Source organism: Callospermophilus lateralis, chromosome X (assembly GCF_048772815.1).
Source record: "Callospermophilus lateralis isolate mCalLat2 chromosome X, mCalLat2.hap1, whole genome shotgun sequence".
Lineage (NCBI taxonomy): Eukaryota > Metazoa > Chordata > Mammalia > Rodentia > Sciuridae > Callospermophilus > Callospermophilus lateralis.
Genome location: NC_135325.1, coordinates 108,201,935 through 108,213,695, shown reverse-complemented (window position 1 = coordinate 108,213,695; position 11,761 = coordinate 108,201,935).

The following is an 11,761-nucleotide window of genomic DNA, read 5'->3' as shown; positions in this document are numbered from 1 at the left end:
TCTATTTGTAGGTCTGCATTTTATTGTAGAGCAGTGGTTCTTAACAATTTTGCACAGATCAATTTGATAACCTGTTGACATTATATACTATTTTGGAAAAGTAGGCCTTTGCACATATCCACAGACATTTGCAATTTTCTAGGGGTTTAAGGACAACATTAGAAGTCCAATAAATTCCCAAGGATAAGAATTCCTGTTAATCATATCTAAGCAGTTGTTTATTTATATTGTTATAAGGTATTTGTTTGCGTATCTTGTAATCTGGGCCCTGAGCTGAATGCAGGACACATAAATACTGCCAGTCCTTTACTAAGAAGCCAGGTGATTTGGGGGCCATATCTTTATTTATGCAGGTCTAAATTTCCTATAATTTAAAAATTAGAAGCCAGGTGTGGTGGCTATAATCCCAGTATCTTCGGAGGCTGAGGCAGGAGGATTGTAAGTTCAAAGCCAGCCTCAGCAAAAGTGAGATGCTAGGCAACTCATTGAGACCCTGTCTCTAAACAAAGTACAAAGGCTAGGGCTGGGAATGTGGCTCAGTGGCCAAGTTCCTCAGAGTTTATAATACAATTAGAGATTTTTTTAAAGTATCATTGTTTCCAGGCTGGTCTTGACTTATTGGGCCCAAGTGATTCTCGTGTCTCAGCCTCCTTACTTAGTACTGGACTACAGGAACACACCACTATGCCTGGCTAAAATTAGTGTTCTAATGGCTTGATCCCTAAAGTTCCTTAGATTGCTTTATTTATTTAGTCCTGTTCTGAGCATTGAAGTGAATATACAATTCAAATATCTAATAGGTTAGGACTGTGAACAGAACCTTTCAAAGTAATTTGAAGACAAGAAACAAAGAAGCCTTGTTTTGGGGGGGCAAGAGTATGGTGACACCAAGTTGGACTCTGTATATGGCACTTGATACTGGAATAATAGTTATCACATTAATTTTGGGGGGAGCTTTTGCATCGTTGTTTTACTTTATTGTTAGATTACACTTACTTTTAAAAATTTATTTGCTCAAGTTACTGTTACTGGACTGCAGGAAGTGAGGGAGATGGTACATATGAATAAACTATGAATGGAGCTTCACACAAATCCTTTCAAGTAAATGAGGTTTAAAGTGTTTGTTTTCCATAGGGCCTATAATAACATTTTGGCTTTTAGTGAAAGTATTTGCTGCTTCTGCTTTTATTTATTCAGCTTTCAGATAGTCATTTGCTCATGTTGGGGTGTGTGTTTGATTTAGTTATATCCCAAATGATTTAATTTTATACTTAGAAGTTTGTATAGCTGAGGCCTCAAGGTTGTCTCAGGATGTCCAAATAACTTCACTAATTCTAGGAGATTTTCTCTTAACATATATAATTTCATCAGCATGGAATAATGATATTTAAAACTATTAAATTGAAAATATCTGTATAGTTGCCCTGGAGCTTAAATATGTCAGCCAATAATAATTAAATACCACCCAAACACTCACAATTTCCTGAGAAGAGAAAATTAGCTGGTTTTAATGTCTGAAAGATAAATCAGACCATCAACATTCTGTCATTCTTATGATACGTTTATATAACTCATATTAAACACATCAGATCAACTGGAAAATTAGAGAAATCAAATGATAGAGGGGAGTAAGTTTTATTAGAAGAGCAACAAAGACTTGACATACTGAGTGCTGCAAAGACCTCATGTTAAAAGACTCCTAAGAAGTGCACACTAGGGTAGAGGATGTGGTGAATAAGTAGGCTCTTAATAGGTGAATCAGTAAAGGTAGAATCTGCCAGCATACTAGAGAAGAGGAAAGATACCATAAAGGGTGACATTACTATTTTTTATTTAAATTAAACATTTTTAAGTAAATAAATGATTTTAAATTACAGATGGGGACCCTGAGGTGTAGCTCAGTGGCAGGGTGCTTGCTTAGCATGCATGAATCTCTGGGTTCCACCCCCAGCACCACAAAATACATACATATATGTGTCTGTTTATATATTGTACATATATACATACACAGAGCTAGGTTTCTCATGAAGATGAATAGCCTCTTTTCCTGTGTATCTCTACACCCCCTTCCACCCTCTTTGTATCTGCTTCTGTTTCTTTTGGCTAATTTCCTATCTGCATGTACTGTCTTAATGGTCATTATTTATTTATTTTTCTTAGAGCAGAAAACAACAGATAGTTCCCTAATACCTAATTTTCCTCATGTTTATCTTTTGTCTTTTTAAAAGTGCATTTTAGGGCTGGGGTTGTGGCTCTGTGGCAGAGTGCTTGCCTAGCATGTGTGAGGCACTGGGTTCCATCCTCAGCACCACATAAAATAAAATAAAGATGTGGTATCCAGTGAAAAACTGAAAAATAAATATTTAAAAAAATTTCTCTCTCTCTCTCTCTTTAAAAAAGTGCATTATAACTGGGCACAGTGTTACATGCCTATAATACCAGCAGCACAGGAGTCTGAGGGAGAAGGATTATAAGTTCAAGGCCGGCCTCAGCAACATAGTGAGATCCTGTCTCAAAAAAAAAAGGACTGGGATGTAGCTCAGTGTTAAAGTGCCCCTGCATTCAATCCCATAATAATAGGGTGTATTCTGACATATTCCTAAATGCATATAAAATAATTTTCTCCATTTGAACCCATGATTCCCTTCCTCTACTCTGTTGGCCTTCCTTCTTTTTTTGTATCAGGGATTGAGCTCAGAGCATTAACCACTGAACAACATCTCCAGCATATTTGTTTATTTTTTTTGAGACAGGATCTCACTAAGTTGCTGAGGCTGGCTTTAAACTTGTGATCTTCCTGCCAGTCTCCTGAGCTGCTGAGATTACAGGTGTACACCACCATGCCCAGTCATGTTTATTTTTAATTGGCACATTATACTTACATATGAAATTGGAAAGCATTGTGATATATTCATAGGTGCACAAAGCATAATTTGGTCAGCTCATTCACCATTTCTTGCTATTCATCTCCACTTTGATCCTCTGCTTCTACTGTACTGATCTCCATTCTAGTTATACAGGGTTTGCTTTTTTACATTCTTTTATTTCTTTCTAGCTTCCATACATGAGAGAAAATTTTTGACCCTTGACTTTTTGAGTGGTTTATTTCACTTAGCATAATGTTCTCTAGTTCCATTCATTTACCAGCATGTGACATAATTTCATTCTTTTTTTTATGGATGAGTAGAACTCCAGTGTGTACATACACAAGATTTTCTTTATCCATTCATCTTTTAAAGGATACCTTAGCTGGTTGCGTAACTTGACTCTTATGAATTGTGCTACTGTAAACTTTGATATGCATGTATCACTGTAGTGTGTTGATTTTTAGTCCAAGGAGTAGAATAGCTGGATTATATGTCAATTCCATTGCTAATTTTTTTTGAGGAATCTCTAGACTGCTTTCCAAACTGGTTGTACTAATTTGCAGTTCCACTAATGAGGTGTAAGTATACCTTTTTCTCTCTATCCTTACCAGAAAATATTGTTTGTATTCTCTCTCTGTGTGTCTCTCTTTCTCGCCGTCTGTCTCTTTCTCTCATACCTGGGATTGAACCAGAGTTGTTTAACTCCTGAGCTCACATCCTCAGCTCTTTTAATTCATTTTAATTTTGAGACAGGGCCTCACTAAGTTGCTTATGGCCTTGCTAAGTTGCTGAGACTGTCTTTGAACTTGTGATGCTCCTGCCTCAGCCTTCTGAACTGCTGGGATTACATTTATGCACCACCACACTGGGTTATTATTTGTATTCTTGATGAGTACCATTCTAACTTGGATGAGATCTCAGTGTATTTTTAACTTGGATGAAATCTCAGTGTATTTTTTTGGCAGTCATGGGGATTGAACCCAGGGGTACTCTACCACTGAGTTACATCCTGAACCATTTTATTTTTGAGGCAGGGTCTCCCTAAATTGCCCACACTGCCCTGAAACTTATGATTCCCCCTATGTCAGCCTCCCAAATTGCTAGGATTACAGGTGCATGTCAGTGCATCTGACCTCAGTGTAGTTTTGATTTGCATCTCTCTGCTTCCTAAGGACATTGAACAGTTTTAATATTTGTTGGCCATTTATATTTATGCTTTTGAGAAATGTCTTCTTAGATCTTTTGTCCATTGGACTAGGTCACTAATTTTTTGGTGTTAAGTTTGAGTTCATTATGTATTCTGGTTATTAATCTTCTGGTGGAAGACTAGCTGGCAAAGATACTCTCCCATTCTGTAGACTGTCCTCATGCTTATGCTTCCTTTGCTGTGCAGAGGCTTTGTAATTGAATGCTATCTCACTTACTGATTCTTGGTTTTATTTCTTGAACTTTAGGCTAGCACAAATATGTTGGAGGGTTATCACTGTTTTTTAGTAGTTTCAGTAATTTCTTAGCTGTTGATCCATTTCAAGTTGATTTTTGTGCAGGGTGAGAAGTTGGGATCTAGTTTCTTTCTTCTACTTATGGATATCCAGTTTTTCTAGCATCATTTGTTAAAATGGCTGGTTTTTTTTTTCAATGTATGCTTTTGGCCCCCTCTGTCAAGGATCACATGACTATTTATGTGGATTTGTCTGTGTATTCTAGTTTATTCCATTGTTCTTTATATCTATTTTTATGTCAATACCATGGTGTTTTGTTGCTGTAGCTCTATAGTACAATTTGAGGTCAGATATTGTGATGGATCCAGCTTCACTGTTGTTGCTCAGGATTTCTTTGTCTATTCTGGGCCTTTGATTTCATGTAAAGTTTGTGACTTGTTTTTCTAGTTCTGTGAAGAATGTCATTGGTATTTTGATGAGGATTGCATTGAATCTGTAGACAACAGATTATATGAACATTTTGACTATATTAATTCTACCTGTCCATGACCATGGTGGGTTTTTTCATCTTCTAAGGTTTTATTAAATTTCCTCCTTTATTTTATTCTTATAACTTTCATTGTAGAGGTCTTCCATGTTCTTACTTAGAAAAACTACCAAGTATTTTTAAAATTATTTTGAAGTACAAGAAAGAAACTGATTTCTCTATGTTGATCTTATATCCTGTTACTTTGCTGAATTAGTTTATCAGCTCTGAAAGTCTTGGTGGAATATTTTGGGACCACTAAGTACAGAATCATGTCATCAGAAAACAGTTTGACTTTTTCTATTTGTATCCCTTTAATTTACTACTCTTCCTGATTGGTCTGTCTAGAGTTTCAACTACTATATTGGAGTGGACATCCTTGTCTTGTTCCTGGTTTTAGAGGAAATGCTTTTAGATATTTTTTCTGTCAGTATGATGTTGTTCGTTTTGATTTTTGTCATATATGACCTTTATGATGTTGAGATAAATTCCTTCTAATTCCTAGTTTCTCCAGTGTTTTAAATATAAATGGGTGCTGAATTTTGTCATAGGATTTTTGTGCAACTATTGAGATAATGTGATTTTGTTTATTTTTGATGAATAACATTCGTTTATTGGTTTATGTATATTGAATCAACCTTGTATTCCTGAGATGAATCCAACTTGATCATGGTGTAGAATCTGCCTATTGTGTGTTGAATGTGTTTTGCTAATAATTTAAGGTTTTTGCATCTGTATTCATCAGGATATTTGGTCTGTAGTTTTTCCCCCCCCTTGATGTGTCTTTATCTGATTTTGTTATCAGGGTATTACTAGCTTCATAGAATGAATTTGTGAATATTCCCTCCCTTCCTGTTTCATGAAATAATTTGAGGAGAATTGGTGTTAGTTCTTCTTTAAAAGTCTGATAGAACTCAACTGAGAGTCCATCTGGTCCTGGACTTTTATTTATTAGAAGGCTTTTTATTACTATACTACTATTTCAGTCTCATACTTGATATTCATCTGTTTAGGTTTGGTGGTCTTTATTTGTACCAGGATTGAACCTAGTGGTGCTTAATTACTGAGCCACATCCCTTTTTTATTTTGAGACAGGGTCTTGCTCAGTTACTTGGGGTCTCCCTAAGTAGCTAAGGCTGGCTTTGAACTTGCAATACTCCTGCCTCAGCCTCCAGAACCACTGGGATTACAGGCATGCGCCACCATGCCCGGCCCTATTTAGGTTTTGATTTTCTCTTGGTTCAATTTGGGTAGATTATGTGTCTAGAAATTTGTCAATATGTTCTAGATTTTCCAATTTATTGGAATGAAAGTTTTCAAAATAGTCCCTAATGATCCTCTGGATTTCAGAAGTGCCAGTAGAAATATTTCATTTATAATCTCTAATGTTGCTGATTAGTGTCTTGTCTCTCATTCTTTAGGTTAGCTTGGTTTATCAACTTTGTTTATCTTTTCAAGGAATCAAATTTAAAAAAAATATTTTTTTATAGTTGTAGATGTACAGCATGCCTTTATTTGTTTAGTTTTTTATGTGGTGCTATGGATTGAACTCAGTGCCTCATTCATGCTAGGCAACTGCTCTGCCACTGAGCCCCAGCTCAGGAATCAAAATTTTTATTTAAATTGTTTTTAGCTGTAGATGGACACAATGCCTTTATTTTGTTTATTAATTTTTATGCAGTGCTGAGGATCAAACTCAGTGTCTCACACATGCTAGGCAAGTGCTGTACCACTGAGTCACAACCCCAGCCCAGGAATCAAATTTTTATTGCATCAATTTCTTTGTATTTTTAAAAATTCTCTTTCATGGGCTGGGGTTTTAACTCAGTTGTAGAGTACTTGTCTCACATGCATGAGGCCCTGGGTTCTATCCTCAGCACCACATAAAAATAAACAAATAAAAATATATTGTGTCCATTTACAACTAATAAATCTTTCATTAATTTTAGCTTTGACTTTAATTATTCATATTTTCTATTGGGTTTGGTTTTTTTCCTCTGCTTTTCTAGGTCATTGAGATGTAGATTTGCATTATTTGGGATCTTTCTGTGGGCACTTAATGCTATAAACTTCCCTCTTAGTTCTGCCTTTATAGCGTCCCAGAGATTTTTGGTACATTGGTTTACTATAATTATTTTATTCTAAGTATTTTTTTATTTCTCCCCATTTCTTCAATAAAGAACAAACCATTTTGAATAGTATTGTTTGATCTCCATGTGTTTATAAGTTTTCTTGCCATTGAATTCTAATTTCAATTATAATATGATGCATGGGATATAGATATTTTATATATGCCAAGATTGCTTTGTATCCTGAATTATGATCTATTTTGGTAAAGGCTCCATAAGCTGATGAGAAGTATATTCAATTGTTGTTGCCTGAAATGGTCTATAGATGTCTGTTAGATCCACTTGATTTATATCATTTAGGTCAGAAGTATCTTTATTGCTTTTATGTCTCAATCTGTTCCAAGAGGTGTGTTGAAATCACCAGGTATTATTGTATTGCAGTCTACCTGGGACTTACAGTCAACTAGTATTTGTTTTATGTATTAGGTATGGTGACGTTTAAGACATAAATATTTACTATCTTGTTGAATTGTTCCCTTTAACAGTATATATTTACCTTACTTGTAACTTCTGATTTTTTTTTTTTTGTTTGAAATCTTCTGTATCAGATACCTGTTTTCAGACTCCAGTGGCACAGAAGATGTTTTTCTATCCTTTCAGTCAGGACAGCCTTGCCTATAAGATGAATCTCGCAAATAGCACACAATTGGGTCTTGTTTCTTAATCCATTCTCCTGGTCTATCTCAATTGGATAATTAACCATTTACATTGGGAGTTATTATGGAGTCATATTTATTATTTCCTGCCATTTTGGTTTGTTTCATAGATTTAGTTTTTTTTTTCCTTAATTTACTTAAATGCTCTTCTGGAGAGCTTCATAATTTGAGAGCTGTGGGGTTTGAGTTCTTTGTGTAGTGTTTAAGTATTTTCTGTAGTTCAGATTTATTCATCATTGATTGTTTTAGTTTTATTGTGGAAAGTTTAATTTTTTTCAATTCTGAATGATAGCTTTGCTGGGTATTGAAAATATGGCAGTTGTTTTCTTTCAGGGCTTGATTATATTATTCCAAGCCATCCTGGCTTTTAGTGTCGAGTTGAGAAGTCTGAAGTGGATCTTATTGGTCCACTTGTTAATGAGATCTGATATTTTTCTCTTGTGGCTTTTAATATTCTATCCTTGTTGCCTATGTTAGGCATTTAGATTATGATTTATCTTGAAGAGGCTGTTTTTAATCTTATCTATTTGGGGTTCTGCATGCTTCTGTATGTGGATGTCCATTTCGTTCTGAAGAATTGGAAAACTTTCTGCTATTTCACTGCATAGTTTGTTAATATCATTAACCAGTATTTCTATGTCCTTTTCTATCCTAGTGACTCTTTTTTTTTCTTTTTAGGTATACATGACAGTAGAATGTATTTTGACATATCATACATACATGGAGTATAGCTTGCTGTTCTTGTGGTTGTACATGATGTGTATTTTCACTAGTCATGCATTCATATATGAATATAGGAAAGTTCTGTCTTATTCATTCCACTGTCTTTCCCATCCCCATCCCTCTGTTTTCTCCCCATTCCCCTTTGTCTAATCCAATGAACTTATATTCTTTCCTCCTCCCTCCACTTACTGTGTGTTAGCATCTGCCCCAGTGACTCCTAAGATTGATCTCTTAGTGTCATCCCAGAGTTTTGTATATTCTGATAATGATCCTTTATTTCTTTCCTTTATTGTCTGCTAGGTGTTCTAGCTCAAATACCCAGTCTTTGAGATCTGAGGTTCTGTGTTCTATGTAATCTATATTGTTGGTGATTCTTTCAAGTGAAATTTTATTTGATTTATTGTCTTTCATTTCCAGAAGTACTCATTGGTTTCTTATCAGAATCTCTTATCTCTTTAAGAAAGGTTTTTTTTAACCTCCTGTAATTGCTCTCTTAATTCATTCCTCGATTTGTTCCTCAGTTCTTTTAGCTCATTATTCATTTTAATAGTCAATTTTTAAAACTCTGCCTTTGGAATTTCTTCCCCTTCCATGTTCATGTGTTCCCTTGTTGGAATTCTAACTTTGAGGGGAGACTTGTTTGTTTGCCTAGTTACTCATGTTTTCAGAGGTCATATACTTGTGCATTGTGTGAATGTGTAGTAATGGAGACTGAATCCAGGGGTATTCTACCCCTGAACTACCCATCCACTTTTATTTTATTTTATTTTTTAAATTTTGAGACAGGGTCTCACTACGTTGCTAAGAGTCTCACTAAATTGCTGGGGTTGGCCTTGAATTTGTAATCTTTACTCCTTTAGCCTCTCAAATTGCTGGGATTATAGGTATGCACCAGTGTCTGGCTGTATCTCTCTTCCTCTTTGTGAGGATGTCCTTTGAAGTGTAGTTGTCTCTTAGAAGTTCCATGTTGTTGGTGTCTCTTCGCTTCAACTCCCAGGCTCAGTAAATGTTAGTTTCACCTACCTTTGCCTCTCAGTCTGCTACTGCAGAGCTGCTGAATTAATTTACTCCTGTGGAACTGCTAAAACACTGTGGGTTTCTGTAATCCATTGTTTTGGGATTTTTGTGATATTGCTGTAGGAGTAATTGGATATCTAAGGGTGGAACATGCTGTCCTCTTTCTAGTCATTCCTACTTAGGGCTTAGTTTTTGGCATGGAGTTTTTCTCTCTATTATTCTGTGTGTTAAGCTAGTGTTGAATCTTGAGAGTGGTTATTTTGTGTTTGGAGGAAGATGTGCTGTAACTGCTGAGTTGTGGGTGCAGTTCAGCTATGGAGTCTCTGCTCTGGGAACTTGTAGTGTACCATTTGCTTCTCAGCCCTTCTCAGAAACGAGCAATACCAAGAATAGTGGTCAATATACAGCAATAGAAGGAATGTCCAGTGCCTACTCTATTAATTACTATAAATTACTACAAAAAGAGGAAACAGCAAGGTCACCATTTAGCAGTAACAACACTAAACAGTTGTGAACTAGATCTAGCATTAAAGTATAAATCAGTTGCCAAGTGTGCCTTCCCCAGTATTAATATCTTCAACAGCATGAATGGTGGGGGCAATAATTATTTAAACTAAAATGTTCTTAAAGATAGTAAAATTATAGTTTGTTAACAAGAAGGAAAATGAATTAGGAAGTATAAAGAAATGAGTTAGGAAGTATAATGTATAAAATGAGTTAGGAAGTATAAAGTGAAAATACTCAGAAAATGAATAGATTTATGGGAGGAAAGAGGTAAGAAGTGATTACTATAAAGGAGAAAGGACTAAAAAAAAAAACAACTAGGAGCTGAGGGGGCAGTGCTTCATGCCTATATTCCAAGTGATTTGGGAGGCAGAGGCAATAAGATTACAAGTTCAAGGCCAATCTCAGCAAAATAGTGATGTCTTGTTCAGAAACAAAAACTGCTAATGAGAAGAACAGGCAAATTTGGCTATTGAAGGGAAAGAGAGGAGTACCAAAAATGAACAACAACAAACAAATAAAAAAAAATACATAAATAAAAATCTGCTCCTCTAAAGTCAAAACAAGGCAAAATAAAAGGCTGAGTATAGGAAAAAAACTGATAAAAGTGTGTGTGTGTGTGTGTGTGTGTGTGTGTGTGTGTATTTATATCCATGAGTCAATTCACATACTCAAGCTCTATGGAAAAAGGATAAAATAAGAAAAATTCTTAATGAAAAATAAAGGGATTTTCTTTGCTGATGTGGCCAAAACTATTGAATGGGTATTCACTCCTTTATGCCATACTGTCCTTTTCATTTCCTCTTGGGCCACAGATCCCTTTGGGAGAGTAAGGGTTACTGGTTGAAACCAGTTTTTGAGTTGCTTACCAGACTGTCAGCTGCAGTGGCCTGGAACTGAAGCTGGTTGTATTGGCACTCAGCTTCCCTTCTAAATAGTTGAAGTTAGGACAGAAAGGGAAATAGTGACAGTTGGAGTTTTGTCCATGCAAATTAGGTAGGTGCACTTTAAGATGGGGCTGATGCAGAGTTGTGAATGTGAAATTCAGGCAGCTGGCATTAGATCTGACCTACCCTGTGAGCACTGACAGGAGTTATCTGTTCTACAGAGAACAAATCCAACTACCCTGATGCCAGGCAGATGCCAGTCTCTGCTGGGGATCTTCTGAGTGTTTGCTCTTGGGGGAAAGTTAGGAACCAATTTCTCTTCTCACATGTTCCACCACCCACAAATATGGCCTTCTAGAATCAGACCCCAGATGCAAATGTGCCTGCCAGTCTAGTTTCTGGGACTTCCCCCAGCTAGTCCTGCCAGCAACTAAACCTGAAGTTTTAAGCAAGCCCATTCTAGGATTCTCCTGACCCCCAGCCAGGGGCCAACCCCCTGGTCACTCCCAGCCAGGAATCTAGAAATCACATGGGTCACATGCAGGACAATGGCTAATGCTTGTTATGAATGTCCTGCTCCTGCCACATCAGAAACCTGTTGTGCCACCACCCAGAGATGGTGTCCCTATCAGATCTGCAAAGCACCCCTCATTCCAGCTGGCCACCCTGCCTCTAAGTTACTCCTGCGCAGACCACCCCTCTGTCACACAGCTTCCCCTGTGCCACATTTTCTTCCCCGACTAAGTCTTTGTGCCCAGGTTGGCCCCCCCCTCCACAGTGGACCAGAGCTGAGGCTTTGGCTGGATTCCTGAGGTATTCTTTCCTATTCTATGCTCAAAGCACCTGAATTTCTGCCTCTATGGGTTTTTAAAACAATTTTTATGGACACAATACCTTTATTTTTATGTGGGGCTGAGGATTGAACCCATTGCCTCACATGTGCTAGGCAAGCACTCTACCACTGAGCTACAGCCCCAACCCAGATATGGTTTTGATATTGAAATTCAGTG